The sequence below is a fragment of the Lepus europaeus genome, chromosome 21, assembly GCF_033115175.1.
Source record: "Lepus europaeus isolate LE1 chromosome 21, mLepTim1.pri, whole genome shotgun sequence".
Lineage (NCBI taxonomy): Eukaryota > Metazoa > Chordata > Mammalia > Lagomorpha > Leporidae > Lepus > Lepus europaeus.
In genome coordinates this window covers 7719360-7732969 of record NC_084847.1, presented here as the reverse complement: position 1 = coordinate 7732969, position 13610 = coordinate 7719360, and positions in this window count along the sequence as shown.

Sequence of the window (13610 nt, the reverse complement as noted above, 5' to 3'; positions counted from 1 at the left end):
AGCTTGACACGAGCAGCAATGTTGTTCTTGACCAAAACACAGTGGTTTAGCACAATCCCAGACAAGCAAGCTGATAAGACTGTGTGTGCTTCTGCAGATGGACACACACACACACACACAGAGAGAGAGACACACACGTACACACACAGGCGCGCTTCATCCTCCTCAACCCAAAGTCCAGTGAATTAACCCAAATGGGGGTTTGCCTAAGTCCTTGAGAGAAAACACAGGGAAATATTAGCATTAGAATCAGGCTTCTCATCTTAACTGTTAAAATTATCATATTAAATGTTAAAGTCAACATATAGATAGGTTTGAGTATAAAAGTGATCATTTAAATAACATCAAGTGCCTGGTAATAATAATAGAATTAAAAAGGAGGGAATGTCCAATATGGGAAGCAGTCCACACAGCAGATTCCTAGAATGACATTCACTGTAAATACCACTCTGACCTCAGAATCAGCCCTTGAAGCTTCCTGGTCTGGCTGAAAGGCCTGTGAGAACATTCCAGGCATGAAAAGCCAAGACTCTGTAGCAAAAAATGTCCTACATGAAGGATCTCTGTGAGCCCTCAGTGGAAAATAAGGGTCATCAAAGAAGGATATACTCTTCTCTGAAGGGAGAGAGAACTTCCCCTTTGCTTATGGCCGTGTCCAAATACCAATGGAGTCTATGTCACAAAAGCCTTCCATAGCTTTGGCAATCCATGGCAAGAGCCTGGGGTGATCACTGATGTCATAAATAAGAGTGTTAACTGTTAAAGGAGGGGCTGGCGCTGTGATGCAGAGGGTTAACACCCTGGCCTGAAGCGCCGGCATCCCATATGGGCGCTGGTTCCAGTCCTGGCTGCTCCACTTCTGATCCAGCTCTCTGCTATGGCCTGAGAGAGCAGTGGAGGATGGCCCAAGTTTTTGGGCCCCTGCACCCACATGGGAGACCTAGAAGAAGCTCCTGGCTCCTGGCTTTAGATCGACACAGCTCCGGCCATTGCGGCCAGTTGGGGAGTGAACCAGTGGATGGAAGACCTCTCTCTCTCTCTCTCTCTCTCTCTTTCTCTGCCTCTCCTCTCTCTGTGTAACTCTTTCAAATAAATAAATCTTTAAAAAAATGTTAAAGGAACAACAGAAGTCACATGCACTTACTCCCCATGTAGGACCTCCATCCTTAATGAGTTGTACGATGAGAATCAACTGCAAATCTTGTTCTCAAACTGTACTAAGTTGTGTATGTGCGTGGGTGCAAACTATTGAAATCTATGCTTAACATGGAGTTGGTCCTCTGTATATAAAATCAAACTAAAAATGAACCATAATGAAGAAGGAGATGGGAGAGAGAGAGGGAGGTGGGATGGGAGTTGGGGTAGGAGGGTGGGTATGGGGGAAAGAACCACTATATTCCTAAAGTCGTATCTACGAAAAAATGTGTTCATTAAATAAAAATTTAAAAAAAAAAAGAATCAGGCTTCTTGGATCATCCACAGATCTGCAAGGACGGAAACCAGAGAACAGCAGCTCAACCCCCAGGCCAGCACGAGCAACACCTTCCCTGCACATGGAAGCACAGAGTTCATCAACCCCACTCAGAGCCCCTGCTGCTCGCTGCCCACACTGCCTGCCCCCTCGGCCTGCAGCTGCCTATACCTGGGCTGCGTGCTGGCCTGGCTCTGAGGTCCTGGGCTTATTCTATGTTATCTTGTTGCAGATTTGTCCTCTGTCTATCCCAAGAGATCACAGCCTCTCAGAGGGCAGGGACCCCATCTTCTTGTCTATGTGTCCCCTGGAACTTGTGGTCATGTGGTCAAGGCGCTGAGCCCAGGACCCTGAAACACTGACATTTTTGTCCTCTGAGGTCACATTGCCTGAGATTTATTCTTACAATAGACCCACACACCTTTTTGAAAAATGGAACTGTGCAAAGTTTCTCTTACTCCCACCTTCAAACAGTGTGATGAATGTTGTCTGTTCTTCCAGACTTCCTTTTATTATTACTTTTCATGCACACAGGCATATCTATAAAATAGAGGACATTCTGTGATGCTTTTACATAGATGGTATCATGCTTTATATACTCCAACAACTCTTCTACATCAACAACGTGTCTGCTGGGTTTGAGATCTACTTCTCCAACCAACAAAAATGTATTCCTTTGGCTGGCTGTGTTTCTCCCATTGTATAAATCTATATTTTCTGTTTATTCTTTCCCCCTACTGTGGACCTTTCAAGTTGATTTCAATTGACATGCACAATTTTTTTTTTTTTTGACAGGCAGAGTGGACAGTGAGAGAGAGAAAGAAAGGTCTTCCTTTACCGTTGGTTCACCCTCCAATGGCCACTGCAGTCAGCGCACCGCACTGATCTGAAGCCAGGAGCCAGGTGCTTCTCCTGGTCTCCCGTGGGTGCAGGGCCCAAGCACTTGGGCCATCCTCCACTGCACTGCCGGGCCACAGCAGAGAGCTGACTAGAAGAGGAGCAACTGGGACAGAATTCAGCGCCCCGACCAGGACTAGAACCCGGAGTGCTAGCGCCGCAGGCAGAGGATTAGCCTATTGAGCTGCGGCACCAGCCCCACAATTTATTTTTTATTTGAAAAACAGAGACAGATGGGGAGGAACCTTCCATCCACTGGTTCACATCTCAAATGCCTGCACCAGCCAGGGCTGGGCCAGGCTGTAGCCAAGAGCCGGGAACTTCACCCGGGTCGCCCATGTGGGTGGCAGGAGCCCAAATACCCGAGTCATCACCTGTTGCCTCCCACGGAGCACATTACGGGGAGGCTGGAGTTGGGAGCAGAGCTGGGGCTTGAACCCAGGCAGTCTGACTGAGGCTATGGGTGCCCCAGGCAGTGGCTCTAACCACTGCACCATACTGCCTGCCCTTGCTGTAGTTCTCACAAGTCAGTCTGGCAGGGAGGATTCCTGCGCCGGCCCCTCCCTGCGTGTGGACCAGTGCTACTGCAGAACGGACCCTCAGAGGCACTGCTGGGATTGGAACCCAGGTCTTCCTGATGGAGAGGTCCTTCTGCAGTGGCATCCAGGCTGTGCCTGACAGTGCTGGGGAAAGAGCGGGCGTGCAGCACCGGCGCAGTTCTACTTCTGAGGGCAGACGGATGATCCAGGCTCCTAAGTGTGAAGAACCGATGGCTGTAGCAGAATTGCTGCTTGGAGGGATGCTCCAGCTGGCTTGTCTCTTCACAGTGACCCCTGCTCCCACTCCTCGACACTCAGTGGTTTAGCAACACGAGGGGCAGATGGCAAAGGTGCCCTCCGTTGGGGCTACTCGGGGGCACCCACTGGAACACAACGCTGCCCTGCCCGCTGTGTGTCCTGAGCGAGTGCTGCCCCTGGGCCCACTTGCCCACACAGAAACTGAACAGGTGCAATGAGAGAAGACTCGGACCGTTATGACGCAGTGTTGGAGGAGTCCAAGGAAGCCACCAGTCACCCCTGATGGTGACCCTGTCCCCAGCCCTGTCACGTACCCTCCGTTCCCCCCATGGCTGCTGCCACCCCCCTACCCGGGTCACCTCACTTCCTGCCTGGACCATGTCGACAGCTCGGTCATTCCTCCTCCTTTTCCTCGCAGATCCACCTGATCCACCTCAAAACTGACGCCTGCTCTTGTCTCTCCCCCTAGGCTGCAATGCTTCCTGTCCCTCACAAACAGGTATAGTTTCTATGTGTTCATTAATATTTTAAAGAATGCTTTAAAAAATGCTAAAAGTGCTCTTAGGATAACGTCTAGAATCCTTGGCTATGAGTACCACTAAGTTCTCTGTGACCAGAAAGTGCCCACCTCTACCCCTGCTCCTGCCACAGGGCCCTGGCACAAGGTCTTCTTGGTGGCCAGAATATCCACCACTCTTTAATTAGATAATCCCCACTCTCTTTTCGCCTCTATCCATAGTCACAGCCACACCTCAAAGATGCACATAATTTCTTGAAACACTTCATTTTTGTGGCTCCTAAATCCTTTATCTGCCATAAGGACTTTCAGCAGTTTGGAATCTTATTTATCTGTGGGATGACTCAACAGTGCCTCCCACAACATTGTATCCATGGAGCCTGGTGCACAGCAGAAGCTCAGTGAACAACAGCTACTGTGAATGGCAGCAGGGCCAATTCTTGTACAGCTGCTCCCAGGTGGTACAGATCCCATCTTCTCAGGGTCCTGGTGATTTTATTGAAAGAGAGGGGTTGGGGCCGGCTTTTGGCACAGCGGTTAGGACACCGATATTGGATGCCTGGGTTTGAGTTCCAGTTCTAACTCCCAACCCCAGCTTCCTGCTAATGTGCACCCTGGGAGGCAGAGGTGATGGCTCAAGTACTTGGGTCCCTGCCACTCATGTTGGACACCTGCATGGAGTGATAGGTTCCTGGTTCCTGGTGGTTGAACCCCAGTTGTTGCCGGCATTTGGGAAGTGTAACCGTGGATAGAAGATCTATCTCTATCTCTCTCTCTCTTGCTGCCTATTTCTGTCTGCTTCTCTCTTTGCCAAATAAACAGCAAAAATTTTAAAAATAAAAGCGAGTGGTTAGTCAGGTGTATGAAGATTTCATTAGATGGGGAGAATGAGTCCTGATGTTCTATTACATGGCACGGTGACTCCAGTTAGCAATAACGTATTGCCTGTTTCCAAGTGGCCAAGAGAGAGGATTTTAAACGTTCTCACTACAAAAAAAAAAAGGAGATAAATATTTCAGGCTATAGATATGTTAATTCGCCTAATTAGATCATTCCACAACTTATACATGTAACAAAACATCATATTGCACTCCATAAAAACATATAATTGTTATTTTTCGGTTAAAAATGAAACGTAAGAAACAGAAAGGAGGGGAAAGGCAAGGAAGGGGGCTGCCTCTAGCAGAGCGAGCGGCGTTGTCAGATCAACAACCACGCAGTGTGTTCAACCTTCTCTGCCAGCTCACAGATAGGCACGCTGGTGCTCCCGCCTCGCAGGGCTGGGGTGGGAGTCGGATCCTGCTGCACCCCTGCACTCAGCCCGCCGACCGACTTCCAGAGGTGATCCATCAGTGTCTGCTCAGGGGAGCAGCTGGGTAACGGACGGCTGGTACAGGAGAGCTTTGATGGACGAGTGCTGCATGTTCAGGGCTTTGGACCGTGGAGTCTTTGGATGTTCCCATCAGCCCATTCACTTGTCGCCTTGTTCCAGAACTGGGCCCTGCTGCCTGCCTGCCCGAATCCACCGCCCTCATCCCCCAGCACTCAGGGTGTGGCCACAGACCTGCGGCTTCAGCAGCGGGCAGGAGCTGGGCGCAAACGCAGAAGCTCAGGTCCCAGCCCAGACCTCCAGACCAGAGGCTGCATTTTCTGCAAGACCCTCCCCCAACTCCCAGGGGTTTCAGATGCTCGTTAGAGTTGGAGGGGCACTGAGGATGGGTTTGTGCCACGTCCCTGCTCTGAGACTCTGTGGGTAACCTGCCTGTAGCACCCAGCTATGAAGGTGAGGTCTAGATCCAGAGAGCGAGCTTGGTGACTCTGCAGTGTCGATGTACGTGTGTGTGTGTGTCTGCCACCCCAGGCAGGGGTTACCCACAGCCTCCCATGAACAGAGACACCAACAGGAGAGGCAGCTGCCGAAAGCTGGGCAGGCGGTGGGCAAGGGGGCTTTGGGAGCCCAGCAAAGACTGAGGATTTGCCCAGAGCCCTGGATTCCCAGTGGAAGGAGGAGTGAGTGCGAAGGGAGGGCAAACCGTGTTCGGCAAAGTCCAGAGCCGGTGGCCTGTGGGGCTGGCAGAGCTGGAGAGCGGCTGAGCCGGGCAGCAGGAGAGGATGCCCAAAGCTTTGTAAGTGGTCAGCGCGGGGTTCAGCAGGCCCTGGGAGTTGGGGGGGAAGGGGAGCGCAGAGGACAAGGGGTCCTCTTGTGCTCCAGGGAGCTGCAGTTGTGGGGCACAGCCCACCGACCTCACCCCACTCCCGTTGGGGTAGAAATCTCAGCAGGTGACGAAACTCCCCCGTGCATCCCCTGAACCCTGAGAGGTACGCAAGGAGCCCAGATACAGACGAGCAAGCAGCACTCACAAAATGAGCGCATCATGTTAGCAGGCGGACGCCATCCACTGGACACCCGGGGAGAGAAAGGTGTTTCCTCCACATTTTAGCAAGCGAAGGAGTAGCTGTGTAACCACAGGAAACCCGACATGGGGGCCCACCTGCCTCTCCACCCAGGCGGGATGTGGACTGGGAGAGGCATCTCTGCTGGCGACGAGGAAACCGAGGCACAGAGGGGTTAAGCCAGAGGCCAAGCTGGGAATAGGCCAGCATGAATGATAATTATTGGGTTTATCCACTAACAACAAAGCTCTAAGTCGAGCACTTTGCTAGCAAGTCTCTCATCAACCACAGGCTTACGTGTTGATTTGGTAACAGTGCACACGTGAGCCTGGGGACGACTGAGGATTTGGGGAGGATCATGCTCAGAATCCAGGTTCCCCACGCACCTCCTCTGTCACCAGGCTGTCCTACCAGACCGGAAACAGCCAGGCATCTGCCTCCCGCCCCACCTCACCCAGCCAGGACTTCACCCAGACACCTCTGCTCCCATTTCCCCATCCACGTGGACAAAAACGCCGTCTCCTTTTCTCTTCGTGTGACACGGACCCCAGTGTCCGGATGAACAACTCGGGTTCCCCCTCTGCCCTCGGGGCTGGGGACAGCAAGCCTTAGAGTCCCTGAGCTCGAAAGGAAAGCCACAGACCCGGGTGACTGAAGTGACAGTCCCGAAAGCCAGCCCCGTCTCCACTTTGCCAACAAAAACAGGCCTTTAATTATAACAGTTAACTCAGCCCAGGGAGAGGGCCTGGTGACAGATGCTCCAAACCTCTGAGCAGTGAGCCTTTTCAAGCTGCGCGTCAAGGCAGCGATGCCCTTAATTCCATTTGTCACCTGCCTGGCAGCTGTCAGTCCCTTGATTGAGCTGCAGCAGCTGACATCATGCATGTAGGCAAAAATCACCAGGTTTCTGCGGTTTGATTTTCTGAGCTTATTGATGTGCAAAAGAACAGCAAGAGGACCTAAGCTGTCTCGGGAGCAGAATCGAAACCTGTTGAGCTGAGGAGTGAGAGAATTCAGTTTCGCTGGACACCTGCTACTGAGGAAGATTGCACACAGCACTGCTGTGCAGGGATCTCTTGGTGAACGGGCATCAAGTGCCAGCACAGTGCCTGGCGTGGACCTCAAGCTAAACAAGTCGGGATTCCGTGTCAGTGATTTTTGTAGTTAGGACCAACAATGTGAATCTTTACAGTCAACACGCATTTTGTGGCGGTGTTCCCAGACTAAGTACAGAGCCTGGCATAGGACAGGTGCTCAGTAGATGTTTGCAGAGTGGTTGAGTGAAACCAAGCAGGTGGGTAAGCTTACTCCTGTCGTAGTGCGTGTTTCGGCACCTGGAGCACGTCTCTCACCTTGGAAGCATGGCCCACTACCTACGATAGCAGACAAAGACGACAAGTAGACCTTTCACAGGACTCCACAACTTCCAGGCTCTGCCAGTCGCTGTGCCTGCCCCAGAGAGGAACCGGAATGAGCGAAGTGACGAGTGTTGGCTATGGTGGTAGCTTCCCCCCCAGTTTCCCTGGATGTGGGCTGCCACCACATCTCACCTCCAGGGTGTCACTCTAGAATGACCCGGCCTAGAGAGTGATGTTGGGAGAGATGGCAACCAGTTCTACTGGGAGATTCCAGGGATGGATGCTGCCTGACTCTCTGGCCCTCTGGTGGTGAACTTCCTAACAACACTCAGGCTGAGCTGCAACCCAAGTCCTTCACCACTCCCTCCACACAACAGATCAAAGGCATGATGCTGAGAGAGTGAAATGATTTCCCCAAGGCCACCACTGGCAAGTGGCAGAGCCAGTTTACAAGTTCAAGTCTAGAGAAAGTCCTTTCATCTCAATGAACCCCTCAGAGAAATGGGCTCGCATTAAAACACTTTGCTGCGGAGAAGCAAATCAAATGTCTGCTTGACAGAGTCAAGCACCTTTCCCCCGCTGACTGCACAGACAAGCTACGTAGTGAGGTGGGCCCCCCACCACGTGTCTCCTGTGGCCGCCCTGTACAGAAGCCAAGCCAGCCATCAGAACCTCAGAGTTCTGGGTAAAAAGAGAATCCACTTGTCCAGCATTCATCAAAAGCAGCTCTCAGACTTGGGCAGAAGGGACTCCATTTATCACTGGGTTCAAGTCAACTGCTCATGTAATGTGTTTTAACTTATGAAGCTTAGTTTCCAAAATAGCCCGGCGATGGAGTGTGCCCAATCACGTGGGTAATTTGTCTGAAAGAAAAACGCCCGGGTCTGAAACCCGGCTCCTTCCTCACGCCGCAGCTGAAGGACTGCAGCATGTGAGTCCGGCTCTCTGCTCTGTCATTTCCGTATCCTTCAGTGGTGAGGATATTTATATGTGCTTCGGAGCGTGTCAAGGGTATGCGTGAGATATTTATGTCAACTGTTTAGCACATGGTCTGGCACAGAGAAGGTGCTAGTAACGAGAGGATTCCCTGGGGACAGATGCCCAGAAGTCAAATTACCAACTGAAACCACAGGGAACAGTCTTCAAAGTTCTTATATCCACACTTTCTTTTTTTCTCTAAGGGATTGCAGCAATTTTCACAACCACCAGCAGTTTATTGAAACACCTATTTGGTAAGAGGCTATAACCAGATCTTTGCCAATTGGCAAGGGGTGCTGAACAATGGTCCATCCAGAGCTAAAAACAAGGATCGTGCAGGATAAAAAATTGAGTGTTTTGTGGATTCTTGAAGGAGCTACATAGAGGTCACGTTCAACCAAAACGCCCAGGGCAGGGCAAGTGTCAAAAGACTGCTTCGGGCCGGCGCCGCGGCTCACTAGGCTAATCCTCCGCCTTGCGGCGCCGGCACACCGGGTTCTAGTCCCAGTCGGGGCACCGATCCTGTCCCGATTGCCCCTCTTCCAGGCCAGCTCTCTGCTGTGGCCAGGGAGTGCAGTTGAGGATGGCCCAAGTGCTTGGGCCCTGCACCCCATGGGAGACCAGGAGAAGCACCTGGCTCCTGCCATCGGAATAGCGCGGTGCGCCGGCCGCAGCGCGCTACCGCGGCGGCCATTGGAGGGTGAACCAACGGCAAAAAGGAAGACCTTTCTCTCTGTCTCTCTCTCTCACTGTCCACTCTGCCTGTCAAAAATAAAAATAAAAATAAAAAAAGACTGCTTCGAACCTGTATGCAAGGCGTGTTATTGAGCCTCCGTGGTTAGATCAGTAACTCAACATTGCAAGGGACAGGGCAGGTTCATTCGACATCTCCCAGGTGCAGGATTTCTGAAGCTGGGGTCTATGCACAGAGCAGGAGGAAGCCGAGTGTTCGGAAGACTGGGTGACAGAAGGGAACGGGCACGGCAGGCTGAGAAGTTGCCTTTGTTTGAACTCCCAGAGCAACATGCTTTAGAGGAGCAAGAAAAGTAAGAAGAGAAGCAGGAGGGGTGCATTCTGCAGCTGGAGAAATCCTGCCTTTTCCTCCCAGAACAGGGAAGACGACCACTAGCCTGTATGGGAAACGACCGACGACAGAAACTTTGCCGATTTGGGAAATTCTTGCTTCATCTCATGATCTGGGTGTTTCACAACAAGGATTTTTAACACCTGTGGGGTCGCACAGATCTGTATTCAAATTCTAGCTCCATCGCTTAGGGTCGGTGCATCAGGTCCCTCCGCCTCCGCCCATTTCTCATTCTCAAGTCTCTTAGCCCCCTCTGCTTATTCACTCTGTGTGTCTGTGGACATTTGAGTTAGGGACCCCTGCATCAGGGCAACCCAAGAGCAGCCCAAGAATCAACCTGTGTTCTGTCCTCTGCCAAGTCCACTAACTGGGAGAAAACTGTTAGAGGACCCCAGGCTGCAGGCTCGTCAGTACAAGCAAGAACAGTGCCCTGGTCCCACTGCACCAGGGAGACTTGTGAGAGCACTGTCAGAGGACCTGAGCCAGTCCACCCACGCTTTGGAGACAAGGACGGTGCACACCTGCTTGCACCTGCTGCAGGTGAATGAAGATGCACGATGTACTTGGGCCACCTGTTAATCCCATCAAGAGCAAAAGCATCTTCCTAATGCAATTTGTTTGGCAGCCTCGCAGCAGGGGAAGCCAAGACTCTGTGAACATTAAGTGCATTAATGTCCCCCCTCGGAGAAGAAGTTCGCTTTTAACCAATGTTCAATTCTTCAGCAGCAAGTTCGGGCCAGGAAATCCATCCCTGCACTGGGGGAAAGGATCCAAGTGCTTAGCTGAACGGTGCCTCATGAATAATTTTAATTTCTTCTAAAAAGGAAAGACAATAGAATTTGGTCACTGTCGCTGCTCGGCGGCTGCACACCGAGATTCTGTGAACCGGTTGCTTCCAGCTGGCCAGGGGGCGCACCCCTGCCCTGGAAGGTCAGCGCTGAATGCTCTGTGGGTCTGGACCACACACCCTCCCTCTTAGCTCCAGCATTAAGGCTGCTGGGGACAGAAAATCCAGACAGAAATCAGATTTCTAATTAATGTGTGTTTTATTTATGCTTATGAAGCCTGAAATATTAATGGAGGCAAGTGAATGCATAATTGATGTGCTCCAGAGGAAGAATGTGTGACGGTGCATGCACGGGAAGCCACAGACGCCCTTCCGTGCAAGACGGGAGGAGGATCCTGCAGCTGCTGGCAATGGCGGAGTGCTTGGCATCGCCAGGGTCTTGAAATCTCGGCACCTCTGGCAGCTGAGATCAGAAAGGTGCTCTCTTTAGTATTTGTCTCTGGGACGAATGTACCCTTTCACCTGTTCTTTGAGGACAAATGGGGCCGAGAGGGATCTTTGATGAATCGAGGGCCTAAGATGGGGCAGGCATTTTTCCAATATGATTTCATTTCAGCTTCAAGACAACATCAACCCTTCTATGAATGCCTTTTTATGCATAAAGAATCAAGGTGCAGAAAGGTAAAGTGGTATGCCCACGGCCACACAGTGAGTGGATGGAGAAGCTACAGGTCAAAAGCTGTTGTCTGTGCGCCATGGCGATAAACGCTGTGGGCGAGGTCCGTTCGTGAATGCTACAAAGACTGGGTGACAAAGGAGTGTGTGGCTGTGGGTCCTGGCCCATCCTGCAGAGAAAACTGTAAGCAAGCCACTTAATCCAGCTGGGACTCAGTCTCCTCGTATGTAAAACTGGATGATGATGGTACCTGCTTTGTACGATAGCTGTGGCATTATTGAAAATACAATAGAAACATCAGCCCTTGTCACTTCATACGCACATGGTAAACTTTGGTATCGCCATGTGATGGCTACTTTATACCAGATACTGAATTAGATGTTAAGCAGTTCAATGGAGTGACAAACGTATACATGGATTATTACACAGCAGGGTGATAATCATTACGCAGTTACCGAAACTTACAGAAATGCAGAAGACAAAGAGAAATTCTCCCGAAGGGAATCAGCGATGGCTTCATGAATGCACCTGCTTTTAACTCTGGGCTTTTTCAGGTCAAAAATGTCCCAAGTGGAGAAAGGAGGGTGTGGAAGTTAGAGCCTAGGCAGAAGCCTGGGGGCCTGCCCAGGGGAGAGGAGCACTGTTGTGATAGTCGGTGCAGAGATGGGACTGCTGGTGAGGGAACGGAGCGGCGGTCAAGGTCAGAGCAGCGAGCAGCACTGACCCAGGCGCAGGTGCAGCCGCGAGGTGTGGCAGCCTCCCCACCACCTACAGTCTGGAGGCTGCCTCTCGGCTTTTGCTTAGCCATGAGGAGGGCACAGCATTGGAGCACGGAACGGGCCAGTCCGCTTCTCCAAACTTGCTTCCCAGTCAAACCGTTAACGCGTCTCCATCTCCATTCCCATCCCACCAGTCCGAGCCTACAACACTTCTCATTGAGGCAGCCCCAAAGCACCCTGGTCAAACTCTTCCACCCCACCCTTATCCATTCTTGACCGCTTCTCCACCCGAGCCATGAGGATCTTTGCAACACGCAATGATGATCATCACATCAGGCACACTTAAAAATCCTTCAACAGTGTGCCCGGCTTAGCGACAGAGACTGGATTCCTGACCATGGCCAAGGACAGCCTGCACCATGCAGCCCCTGCCCGCGTGCCCAGCCTCCTCTTGGACACCTAACCCTATTCCTGACATTATGACCTTCTTGGTCTGCTTGGTGTCCCACAATCTTTGTGGGTGCTGTTTCTTCTGCCCAGAATGCCTCCCTCCATCCCCCATCTGAGCTCCCCCATCTCCCCGTTTCTTCTGACACCTTACACTACACATCTTCCACTATCCCCAACGCGTGGGCTTCTACTTAACAGCACGGATCACAGTTGAAATCCTCAAGGGAGCCACATCTGGTTTTACTAACCAATAAAATTCTAGCTACCAGCATGGTGCCTGATACACAGCGGGAAAACACGCATGTGTTGTTGGACAGATGGACGGATGATGCTGCTACACCACTTCACAACTCCAGCATTTCATGAGATGTGTTTTTTACTGATTCATTCAAAGAGTATGAATGAAAGGCCTACCGTGGGCCAGACGTTGTCCCAAGTGTTTCCTGTGCATTGGAGAGCAAAACAAAGATCCTAACCTTGGGTTCCAGCAGGTGGAAACACACAGTTGATAATCTCTTGTTAGGCAAAAGTATCAATTAGATTTAAAAAAAATTTATCATTTAGTATCATTTAGTAATGATATCAGTGCTGTAGAAACAAGTGGAGGCCAGCGCTGCGGCTCACGAGGCTAATCCTCTGCCTGCGGTGCCAGCACACCGGGTTCTAGTCCCGGTTGGGGCGCCCGATTCTGTCCTGGTTGCCCCTCTTCCAGTCCAGCTCTCTGCTGTGGCCCAGGAAGACAGTGGAGGATGGCCCAAGTCCTTGGGCCCTGCACCCGCATGGGAGACCAGGAGAAGCACCTGGCTCCTGGCTTCGGATCAGCGTGGTGCACCGGCCACAGTGTGCCGGGCCATGGCAGCCACTGGAGGGTGAACCAACAGCAAAAAGGAAGACCTTTCTCTCTGTCTCTCTCTCACTGTCCACTCTGCCTGTCAAAAAAATTTAAAAAAAAAAAAACAAGTTGAGAAATGGCAGAACGAGGGAGAAGAGGAGCGTCAGCCAGAGAGGTGGGTTATAGTCTGCAGTAGGTTAGTAAGAGAATGCTTCCCTGTGAAGATGGAATGTGTACAACTTGAGAAAGGCAGAGAGAGCCCAGCGGTATTGGGGGGAAGCCTGGAAAAGGTCCTCTAAGTGGAAGCATCGCTGCTCTATTCAAGGACTGGCACAGAAGCCCATGTGGCTGGAGTAGAGAGAATGAGGGGGAGAGAGTGGGAAATGGAGTCCGAGAAAAGGCACGAGAATTTGGACGCAGTTAGGCTTCTACAGTGGGTGCACGGAGGCACTACTGCAAGGTTCTAAGGAAAGCAGAGGAGTGAAAATGTGAGTTGACTTTTGCCCAAGGCTGTGTTGAGCGTAGACCATGGAGGGAAGGGCGAAGAAGGAAACGGAGACCATTTGAAGGGAATCCAAGCGAGGGATGCTAGCATGGCGGAAGCAGAGGAAACACAGAAAAGTGGTTGGATTCTGGCTGTGTTTTTTAAA